This window comes from Macrosteles quadrilineatus, unplaced genomic scaffold, assembly GCF_028750875.1.
Source record: "Macrosteles quadrilineatus isolate MER2022 unplaced genomic scaffold, UCM_ALF_1.0 Scaffold_1__1_contigs__length_201487025, whole genome shotgun sequence".
NCBI classification, from domain to species: domain Eukaryota; kingdom Metazoa; phylum Arthropoda; class Insecta; order Hemiptera; family Cicadellidae; genus Macrosteles; species Macrosteles quadrilineatus.
The window spans coordinates 195,651,016-195,663,538 of record NW_026542594.1 but is presented as its reverse complement, the minus strand read 5'-3'; the positions used below and the strand labels follow the sequence as shown (position 1 = coordinate 195,663,538).

The 12,523-nt window shown below is 30.3% G+C and overlaps 1 protein-coding gene across 8 annotated transcripts in view; it reads right to left on the bottom strand.

Annotated features, from left to right (window-relative positions):
• LOC128993315 (octopamine receptor beta-2R-like) overlaps positions 1-12,523 on the bottom strand; it is a 273,858-nt gene that overhangs the window by 148,780 nt on the left and 112,555 nt on the right. The gene's annotated exons all lie outside the window — the stretch shown is intronic.

Sequence of the window (12,523 nt, the reverse complement as noted above, 5' to 3'; positions counted from 1 at the left end):
CTTACACAATTTTTGTAACCTCAATTGTTAAATTCAAACCTAACAAAAAAAAAAAAATATATTTCAGCAATTTCACTTTTGTAATTTTACATTATTACTGTTAATATTTTTTTCTACAATTTCATATTTCTTTCTCATATTTTCTTCATTTCTTTTTAATTTTCATTTTTCATATTCTTTTTCTACAAACATTCAAATTTATTTTAATTTATAATTACTCGAATTAATTTATTAGTTATTAAATACTTTACATAATACATTACAATAATTTACAATACAACCTTTAGTTGAACTAGCCAGTAAAATTGACATAAAATACATTACATTTTTAACAAACCTTACGATTACACACAGTGCCTTAATTTTGTAAACATTAAATCGTTAAGGTATAAAACATATGTCCAACAATCAAAATATGTTCAAAATGTTTACAGCAGTTCAGAACGAGACAAATGAGTGACATGTCCCATAATAATTAGTTTATCACTTAAACCCATCGCTGCTCAAACCAGCTCAGTTTGCACATCAAACGGAATTGTGGCTGACATGGTAATTGAATTAGAAAATGTGTTTGTATCTCAACTTACCTCAGAGTGGTCATTCAAAATGGTTGGATAGAAAAAGTGGAGATATATTACTATAAATAAAATGTTTTAAAATTTTACATTAAAATTGTATAAAATTACCTGATTTCGTATGTGATCCTAAATCTCGTAGTGAGCAACCGGTTTCAAGGTTATATCCTTATCTTCAGGCTCTTGATGTCACTCTTGTGAGCTTGTCGAGTAAAAAAAAAGAAAGATGAGGTTATAACCTGCTGCTCACTACGACATTTAGGACCACAGATAGAGCTCGTGATCCAGCTCTTAATGTTCAAGAAATGGTCACGGCTAAAGAACATAAATTTAAATTAGAGTTATTCTTTTTAAATTTGTAAATTATGGAAAAAACATAGGAAATAAGTGTTTGAATCGGGTTTGTATGTACCAATAATTAACCTAATGTAGCATAAAGTGGCTCTAAATATGAAATTACTGAACATAGTGTGAAACAAGTTATAAATTCTGGGGAATGTTTTTTAGGTTTCCATTTTATTTTGATTGATTGATGAGAAGCAACTGAAATGCTGAATAAAGTGCACGAGGTTATAATTAATGAAATGGTTTTAAAGTAGTAGTTAAATAGTTAAACATTCTTACATTCCCGTGTTTTTAATTTGAGTGACGATGTTTATTTTTGGTTACTAGCCGTAGTAACAGTATCTGACTACCATATGATTACAATTACATTTATGAAAACTATGTAACAGTATTTTTTTGTAGAACGTAATAATTTTTCAATTTTACCTTTACTAATATAAACAGTTTATAACTGTAGTTCAAAAAACTCTCAACACAGAAAGATAAAGTTACAAAGAAAATCAATTTATAGATATTTTATAATAATAATTTTGGATCATAAACTAAAGATATAATTCCTCAAAAATATCTGGCAGCATGAAATGAATAAGCGGCCATAACATAAAGTGATATATTGAATAAAACATAGCTACTTAGAATAGCATAGTGCCATACACAATCTTTACGAATGACAAAAATATTTTCATGCCATAGGGAAATGTGGGCTTTAGTACAACTATTGTAATTTTCAATCAATCTTTTGTATAACTTTAGGAGACTTTTGATGGTAACTATTCCTATTTCATACATATCTTTAACCCGTTATAGTATTTCATGGAGTTTGGTTATGAGTTAATAACGGTGTCTAGCTTTAGCTTACAACTTAGACCAGGTTACACCTCAGGATTTTAAGACTAGATCTTCAAAGATATCTTTGTATACTTGTATAATTAAAGATTACGTCGATTTATGTTGAATTTTTATGTTACCTATTTATTTATTTTACTCAATCATCTTTGAAACTCATAACCTATGTAGTTGACGTATTAGAAAATTATTTTGGACCCTCAGGTAGTAAAAAAAAGCGTCAGCTTAATATGCTTTCTTGAATTGGAGATGGACATTTAGTTTACAGTGCACCCAAACGTCACCGGACGAAAAATTAACATGAAACCCTGTTTTAATTTAACAGGAATATATGTATATTTCAATTAAGTGGTAATACCATTTTAAGTGCTTAGGTTTTATCTAGTTTATGTCTTAATCTTTATAGGTATAGTTTAAATTGTATAAAGGGTATTTTTGTCGTTGAGTAAAACAATTGTTCTGTAGCTTACACTAAGGACTACGTTATGATACAATATCAAAATGGGGTTAAATAAAAACAATAGGTTTGAAACCAAGATTATATTTGTACGAAAGTCTGATTCATTTTTTATCATATCGCTTTCAAAGGAGCTAGTTCGGTTGAACAAAATGTTTTCTTTATCCTGAGTTTTAAATAATCTTATGTTTTCTATATACATAGATAAAGTAAAGACTGTAATCTATTTTACTAGTAAATTGTATTTTCGCGTCATTGACTTATTATCTTATACAAGACGTGTATATTCATCACCTAAAAAATTTATAAAACGTGGATAAAAAGCATACAACTTCTAAAAATATTTCTAAATACAGCTCACATGCAATATAACATATGATTATGCGTTTCGCCTATAGATTTAAAACAATTATTGACAGTGATTTTTTTACGGAAAGTAAACTGATTTTTTTTTCAATATAAATAAATAATAAACAAAGAAAGATTAAATGGAGAGAGAGAGAGGGCTCGTATTACGGTAACTAGGTCAATTCCTGGAGTTGTTGTCAGAAGTGATAAGCTTATTGAAGGTCACAATACCGCTTTGTGACCCTGTTATCACTGTTCATGATTGAGTTTATCATTCAGCCACACGTTCTTGTTTATATTTCGTGTTAGGGTTCAGTATAATCAATTAGGTTGAAGCAATTCTATCGGAATTGGTTGAGAAATGCATTCACAGTTCGTTGGGGAAATTTAACGGTGATGTCATGTCTTCTTGGTATAGATTATGGGTGGTTTACGAAACGAAAAGTGAAAGAGTTGAGCATTTCTGTTTTTAAATACTTAACTTGTGTTTGTCCAATTGGATGTGCATTTGACAATAGATATAGTACAAATAAATATAGAAATATATATGGTAAGGTCAGTTAATTATGCTACGGTGATACTTATACTATTATAGTAACTTGCAACTTGAAAATAACAGTTTTTATTAATCTATTAGTGCTCTACGTGCTAAATATACGTTTGTAAAATCTTCAAAATAAACTGTAATTATACGTGTTTCGTTGAATGTAGATTTATTTCCTATCCAACAGACTTTGAAATTATGAAATTACCTATTTGTAGTTGGTAATTGATGGTTCGACATTTTATATACACTGTATTATGGAACCTGTCTGCTTAGTAGGCAGATTTACCAAGGGACAGGCAATTTTTGCTTGTGTCACTTTTGTTCCGTGGTTAAAGGCAAACTTCTTCAGATCACATTCTGGGGTCAGCAGGTTCATTTCGGTGTCTGCCGAAAACATCGCTTTTGTTCTGCATACATCTCTCTTGTTCCGCGAGAGAGAGGGCTGCACTCTCCCTCCCCCAAATGCTCTATTTTGCTCTCCTTCTAATTATTTCATGCGTTAGGTCAAGTTAGGTTAGGATGAGTTAGGTAAGGTTAAGTTAGGTTAGGTTAGGTTAAATTATTAATATTTTTTCTGAGGAGAAAATGACAATTTAACGAGTTTTAAAGCCCACATGAAATAAATAATTAGGAGGGCGGCCAAAGAGAGGATTTGTGGAGGGAGAGTACAGCCCCCTCTCTCGCGGATCAACATATATGTCCGAGGAACAAAAGTAATGTTTCGACCAGTCCCAAAATCTAACTCCTGACCCCCGGAACAAAAGTAATGTGAAAAAATTAGCCTTTAACCGCGGAACAAATGTGATACATTCCAATTTTCTAAGTATCAGGCCAGTCCCATGTATAGAAGGGGCAAAGAGACAAGCTCTATCTTACAGACTATAGCCTAACACACTCGGTAATTCGACGCTGTGCCAAATGAGTCACCATCCAATGTCTGGGCAACACTTAAGTTTGATTCGTGACAGAAGTCTTGCATATTTTCAGCCTGGTTTCTTACTGTTTTAAATTATGGTTTATACAGTATTTAGTACGTTAATTAAATGAGATTGTGAGCTAAGGTGATTATGTGTCAGTTGCAAAACTTAAGTAGGTAAAAATTAAATTTACAATATTGGTAATATTAAACTTGAATCGAAAGTTCGTAGTACACCTAAACGTCAGATGTATAAATAAAACAAAATTATATTTAGTATTAAAAAATACTAGCTTTGGGGACCCGTCATATCTGTTAAGACAGTTTTTTGATTCAGAACATAATTTTTATTAGTTTCCATATTGGCATTTCTTATCGTTTTTTTATAGGAAAGGTCCAAACCCTTTTTTATTATTTGAAACTGCCTATATATTGATTTTTATATATAATATGTAATATATATAATAATATATATAATATATATATATATAAATATAATAAAAAATATTATCAAACAACGAGCCTTTGTTGGATACCATTGTTAGTCTACTGATAAACTTCAACATGCAATAGCCAAAGAGTACAAAATAAGGTATCAAATGATCAATGTATATAGGCTAATGTTTCAATTATTTACACTAGTTTTATGTTTTGAGGAATCTTAAACACAAAAGTAAGTACAACAAAAATTCTTTAAATTTATCAAACATAGTAATCGATAACCTAATATATTCCTGATAGCTAAGTGGTTAATTAAGTAAACCCTCTAAGGTGGTCTTAAGAAGTTTGCTTTCTAAGCCAGGTTATCGAACCGAGGGGTTGGTTTTCAATTATCCCCTGTAGGAACCCTGTGGTCTGTGGTAATGTAGAGGGGGTAGTGGTGGGGGGGATAGAAGGAGGATCTCAACCAAATTCCAGCCGCAGGGTAGTAAACCTCATATTGCGAGGAATTTCATCTTCTGCTTGGCCTTCTGATTATCACCGAATGGTTGGCGGAAATCGCCCTTTTAAATATTGCTCTGCAATATTAATTTTTGTTATTTGATATTGAATTCGCACGGACCGTAGAGTCTTCAACTAAAACCTTTAGAATTGATAAAAAATACTCCCTTAGTAGATTTCTCGTCCTTATGGATCAGCTGGAAACAATTTTATTGTTAGTTCTGTCCGGTGTTAGGGGTCGTGTTTTGTCTAAAATGTGGTTCTTGTTGTTTCTTGACACGAAAAACGAGCTTCAATATGTAAAATGGGAAGTTTACTGGTGTTGGTTAGCCTATTTTATTAACCAAATTGACCTTTGTATACTACATAGTTTCGTAACAATAGATGCATTTAATGGTAGAGTAAAAATGGAATATGTGAGTTTTTAAAACAGGTGTTTGTTCTAATAAATTTATCGACCTTAATCGTCAAAAGCTTGTCAATCATGTGGTATTTGCCTTTTTATCTTTGCTGAACAACAGATTAAATACTTTTCAATGCGCTTTCAAAAACCAATCTAGAGAACAAAAAATACTTAATGTTTTAAGTGATCTATTTGATTCTTTGGGAAGTTAAAACACTATTCACAGAAATTTTTAATATTTGTATTTCCTAGAAAGCTAAAAAAATTAAATGCCTAGATAATTGAGAAAATAAATCATCCATCAAATGGGTGTTGATAAACGCGAGTGAATTTTCGACCTTGATGTCTATTATCAGTGACAATAAGTATAATATTGTGTGTTGATAACCTTTATGAGGGCTGATTGTGTATTACTAATTGTATGGTTTTCTTTAGGTATTTTTAGTTTAATTTTGCAGAAACAACAAGCTCAAAAACTAGGGAGGTGAAATCCAGATTACGTATATTTTCCTAATATTAGTAAAATATATAGAACATTTTCATCATTTCAGACTTAATGAAACTATTTATTTTTCCTCAACCATATTATTAATATGTCCAAAAGTGTGGTTTAGGTAAAGTGTCTAATGCCCCCAATTAGGGCTGTCATTTGGCGCAATTGGGAACATAACCTTGGCTAGGCGATCGATACGCCGTTGCAGTGGTGTTAGCTACAAACTATATGCTTTGTATCTGGAATAGAGCTTCGTGTGCACTATTTTATACGCTATGATCATAAGCCTTATGACCTTTTTATGTTTTGAAGTCTAAAAATAGTTTCTTACACTGCAGCAAAAAACTATTGATCAAGTTTTATTCCTGGGGATAAAGTAGTCATTTTATTAATAATGAAAAGTAGCTCAGCTGCAGTCAAGGACCCAGAATATTAGCTGAATATGTACCTTAGTAATAAGTCCGGTAATATTTGTTACCAAGCAATTCCATTGAATTATGTAGCACAAGGTATACATTCCAATCGATATATAATATAAATAAAATTTGAAGAGACGTATCTTGATATATCGGACTAGAAATTTTATCTTTGGAATTTTAAAAGATTCTAACACAAGGGAAGCATTCTTAATATAAAATAATGTACATAAATAAATGCGTTTTTTATGATATTTTATTTTTTAGAAGAGCCTTATTTAAACACGCGTACACAGACAGAATGTGCTAGTTTAGATTCTTTAATGGGTCAATTGCTAGTATCCAATTTCGTATAACGAATTAAAGAATTAAAATAACAAATAAGAATATAACAGTTTTATCTACCTAAGCCATTGGCATTTAACATTTTTTTTTAGCATGTTTCAAATCATGATAGTCTTGATATCAAGAGTTTTCATGATATTTTTTGTTGTATTCTAATCCATTCATTATGTTGACCTTATTTGTGTATAGCATGGTAAAATTCACGAGTTTTTTCTTAGAAAAAAAGGGATCTTAAGGTAAAATGTTAATTTAAAACTTGTAAGCTGAGATTGTTGTTAAAGCAATTTATTTAGCTAAATACCCTCCTCATTAAATTATGTATGACAGCCTAATCCTTCGTTTTCTAGGGACCGTCCATTTTAGAGGAAATATCGGGTGTTACTGTGAATTTCACACATAAAATACTCAAAGTTTACTATTTAACAATTTTATGTTTTCTTTGGTGGTACAACATATTGGTAAGTTAAATTACTCACATCATTTATGAATAGTAATTGTATGTTATGTTCTCGTATACATCAGAAAAACTTATCAAATTATGACATTTTTACAACACAGGGTAGCGAGCTGGTCTATTGTTAGAGCAAGGAGCTTCAGAGCCTGAGGTCTCGGGTTCAAAACCCGGCAATCACAAGTTGATTTTATTTACATGATAATGCTGCAACCTTCTAGGACTAGACTGAAATGTGTAAAACAGTTACAGGCTAGAACCAAGCGTCCAAGGATGGGAAGGTGGGTCATAAACAAAGTATAACATTTTTAGTACTAATTTTGTACAATCAAGATGGTTAAATACTATTATTTGCGGTTCGACAGTTAATGGGTATTTGTAGAAATAGGTTTAATTTGGTCATCATCTAGTAGTATTAGTTTTTATCTTAATTTACGTCATCTAAGATTTTACGCAGTGCTAATAGTGCCAAGATAGTTCGTGGCTAACATAAATATCAACATCTACTTTGGGCACCCACACTCTTTGAGTAACGACTTCAATGAACACCCCATTTAGTGCGAACATAGTAAAATGTTTATCCTCTATAACGTATGTATTTTTTACGTATTTTCACACTGCGTATATAGGGTAAAAAACAAAGTTAACAGCTACAAAAACGAAAAGATGAGTAAAAAATCAAGAGCGCAGTAGGAATTGTTTCTAAGAAAATTCGAAAATTATACTTTACTGCCTTTGTTTTGTGGTATCGTTGTTTTACGATGACTTAATCATAGTCTTAAAGTACACTGACCAATCACTCGTTTTCTTACAAAACATTAATATAATTGTAAAAAGTATTAATTGTGACTCTTTTCAACACTAACTCAATTTATCAAAGGAACTGGATTAAGGTTAAAAATACAAATTGTATCTTTCATCTTAGTGCAATTCATTGAAATTCACAGATCTTTGAAAATTTGCTTTTAAGTCGACATAACCCAATTGCCTAAAAAAAAACAAATTATTTTTTTATATTATAATATACCATCTAACATTTCATGGGAGGAAAAGTACAGCTGATGTTATCAACAATAGTTAAATCTTTCCCCCTTAAATAAAAAGAAATTACTTTTGATCATCACAACTTATCTTTTAAATCAACTATCTAGGGCCATAATAGTTCTGTAGTGTGTTAAACAAATTACATATCTTGTTAAGTAGGTTTCTGGTTCAATATAAAAGGGGTAGTAATTATTGATGTTGGATAATTTAATGATGACAGTATTATAATGGACGTTGTATTATAGTCTATCAACAACGTTTGTGGACCTATTGTGCCATAGAGACCATCGAATAGACACAGATGACTGAACCCTTTCAGGGACTAAGATAGCGTACTAATGGTCCCATTTGTATCCACTGGTGTTATACCTGGAGTTATGATATAAATAGATATTTCCCCAGCCTTGTTACTTATAATTTTACTGTTTATACTTTTGAAAAGTGTTCAATAGTATATTGTTCAAATCAAATCAAAATTTACTATCGTACAAACATAAATATGGTGCATTAATAATTTCAAATAAGGTGCATCAAGTAGTGAGAACTATCAGAAATACATGTTTTAGGTAAAACTGCACATACCTCTGCAATCAAATGGAGTATACACCTAAAAAAAATTTCAAAAACTTTTAATTAAGTTACTTTATATTTTTTTAGTTGTCTTGTGTCCTTTAAGTCCAACATATTAGTACCGTAGTATATTTAGATATTATTGTAACCCTGCAGATGTCACACCTTTGGGTGAAATGCACATAAGTGTGTTAGTTGAACTTGAAGTTGACAAGGAAACCAAAATAAAAGGTAACTTAAGCTTTTACTTGTTTCAATATAAAATAATGTAAAAAAAAACTTAAGTACTTGGAAAAATTAAAAATAGTAGAGCCCTAGGAAATCTTCTGATAAGAAAACAAGGCTGCACTTAACTTTAGGGCCTACACTCATTCGAACGAAAATATCGATCGATATATCGATTATTCGATATATCATTTGGTTAGTTAGGTAAGGTTAACCTAACCTAACTAACCAAACGATATATCGAATGAAACAATCGAATAGTCGATATTTTCATTCGGTTTTTTTGTATAGGACCTAAAGTAAAGTGCAGCCGAAAACAACTTACGGGAAAACACCTGTTACAATCTACATCGAATCACATTAGTACGAAATAATCTAGTACAAGTAAGCCATAATAATCATATGAAACATAAATTGCAAAGCAATATATCATAATCGCAATATTACGGTAAACCTAAGAGCATTACTTGGGGAATTCCTGATGAAAACAGAACACGAGTAGGGATTATTGGAATAAGCGAGTAATATCAATGAAATCTACCCTGTATCATGCATGAAATACCTTTAGCCCTGCTATCGATGTATCGATATATTGAATATTCAGTAATTATTCGTATTGAATGTTCAAAGTGATTGTGTAACAAACTATTTCTGGTCACTAACTGTTGGTTTTAAACTTTAGATTTTGATCCAAAATTATTTTAGTAACGTTGCGAATATTTTTTATGCAAAAGGTAGACTAAAAAGTCATTGTTGTAACTGAAAATAAAAAAAAAAGATTTAAATTCCTTACAAACTATTTAGGTGTTTTTATAAAATGGCCTACAACAGTGGTATTCTTAAACGTATCCAATTAAAAATCTTACCAAAGAATTTAAACTATCTTTAATATTTGTTTTAAGAACTCATCATATTCTATAGTAAAATCGTTACTATCATAGATAGAATGGATGTTTTTTTTATCAATAAACTATTTGATGGTATAATTTGTTGATATTGATATTAACTTTAGTTCGGTGAGATGGCTTTAAAATGTATATTAATATTTTTATTTGTAAAAGATTACTAATAAATAAGCAGTTCTTAGGCTCTGTTAGAGTGCAAGATACTAAATAATTGTCGTTGAAGAACGTTTTGAAAAACTTTAAAAATTATTTTTAAACATTTCTTAAATGTAGTCCTAAATGTATTGCTCATAAACCAGTTGCATTCTTTATTCGACAACAATTATTAGTTCCTATAAAGTAAAATTTAAGAAGAGGTATTTTTTGGCAAAGATATAATTAATTCTGAGTTAAACTAAATATAAAACAGTTAAAACACAATACTGAGCTGCTTACGAATTTTGGAATATACTGCAACAGTTTAGTATGGCAAACCTAAACTAAGTACTAACTTAAACCTTTATATTTTGGAAAAAACTCTAATGATAACCTTTAAGACATCTTAATTACAATCTAGTTTTCAATTTAAGAGACTTGACACTTTTGAAATTTAATTATAAGATGACCATCCTACTAAAGTTGTTACCAGAAGGTGCCAAATGTAGTTATTTCATCCAGGACATGTTTCAAGCTTATGTCATATCCATGTGTGATATGATATGTTTAATTTTTCAATGCTGCTAAGTACGAGCTGTCATGAGCTTAAACATAGCCATCTTGAAGTAACTACAGTTGACAATCTTTGATACCTACTAAAGTACATTTTAATCTTATAATTAAATAGTCGTTTATGGAACATTGCACTCGGCAACAATTACTACTGTCATGCCTTAGAGCTGAAGTGTATCAAAGACCTTTGATTGATATGTTGATACTCTATGGATATCAGAGTCCAGTGTAGGAGTCTGCGTTATAATGGTCTCTGTCTATAGTTATTAACATGTACTTATCCTTGATCATATTCAATAATCTCAATCTCAAGACATAAGTTGGGTTTATTCAATAAAAACTTTAATACTTTAATACTTTATTCTGAAATTGCAATGGAGATAAGTGTAGGACGATCCTTAATATTGGACAATGTTGGCTTGTATATATGTCAGTTTGTGTTGTTGCAACATATTTTGTTGAGTTTAAATTATATTCAATAACAATTTACAAGTTACAGTTGCAATAATCGGATAAGAATGGATGTTTTATGTGTCTCTCGTTTATCATTATTAATTATTATTTTAGATTTGTTATTCAAATTGTATTCTCTATACTTTACAGAGAGATACTTAAGTCATATATTCCGTAATAGCAAAGCATAGTAGGTAGGTCATAGCAATTATAGCACGGTGATTCTAGATTGAAATTCTAGGTTCAAATCCAAAAATTGAAAAATGAAATGAGGTTCACGACCTTACTATGCTTTAGGATAATTTTACCTAGATATTAAAAGTTTTGGATAATTTATGATAGGAAAATATAATCTCTTAGATAGCTCACTTTCAATAGATATTTGGTCATTATTTTCTACACTTGTCACACATTATTAAATATCCCATTAGCGAAATATTATGATATTCAGAGTCTAAAGAAATTAAAAATTAGATTTCATCAACATCGAGACTTTATTAAGGGTCTTCGGCAATTTAAACATAGTTTAGTTTCAGAAATGCAATACATTGATTGTATTACCTCAACTTTTAATAATATTCATAAATGCAAACTAGGCCAATATATTTTCCTTTTGATTGAATTCTAAGAGAGGCTTCACATTAAGTTGATTATAAAGAAGAAATATATTACCATTCACTATTGCATGAATGTACACCAATATAGTATATAATTAAAGAAGTTGACGTGGTTTCTAATTTGCTACTGTACGTGTTTTTATTTCATAAACAATTATTCTAATCAAACAATTTTTTATTAATACATTATACTTTTATTCTATTTAGTTTAGTTAGACCGTTAACTGAAAATGTACAAAAAAGAAGGTTAAGAAAATTATGGATACTCAAAAATATATACACCTCAGGAGATATTCTTTCCCGAAGAAAAATAAAATAGTAAGACCAAATTTGGATTTTTTTTTATTTTCCCATATCTAAATTTGTGAAAAATTTTAAGGTAATCAACATGCGTTTACTTTAATTTTCTACGTATTTAAATATTTCTAGAATTTAACATAGAATGCTTCATCTCTCTCTAATATATCTTGTTGAGCTCCCAATAGCAGTTTCATATTACAAATTTAGCCAAAAATCTAAGCAATTCTCGTTTTATTTAAGGCTTAAAATAATCCGTTTTGCGTTTTTGTTTGGTGGCCAAGACCTCCCACGGTATGTTTGTTGTCAGTCCTTGCCAAATGTTTAGTTTATAATTGACCCACAGTTGCAACTAATATTCTAACATAGGTACTTTGAATCAATGTAAATGCAAACATTGAACACTTGACTTGAATATTCAAAGAAGAAAATCAAAGTCAAAACAGCTGTGATATTGTGTTTCATCAGGGTTGGCGTTGTTTCAATTTGACGACAAAAATAGATAAGCATAAATAGAATCGTTGAATAATTAGATTCGTTAGCGCCGTGGATATTGTTACAAAGATACACGTTTGAAACGTGAATAAAGAATATTATCATACCTGTCTGACTTAACTTGT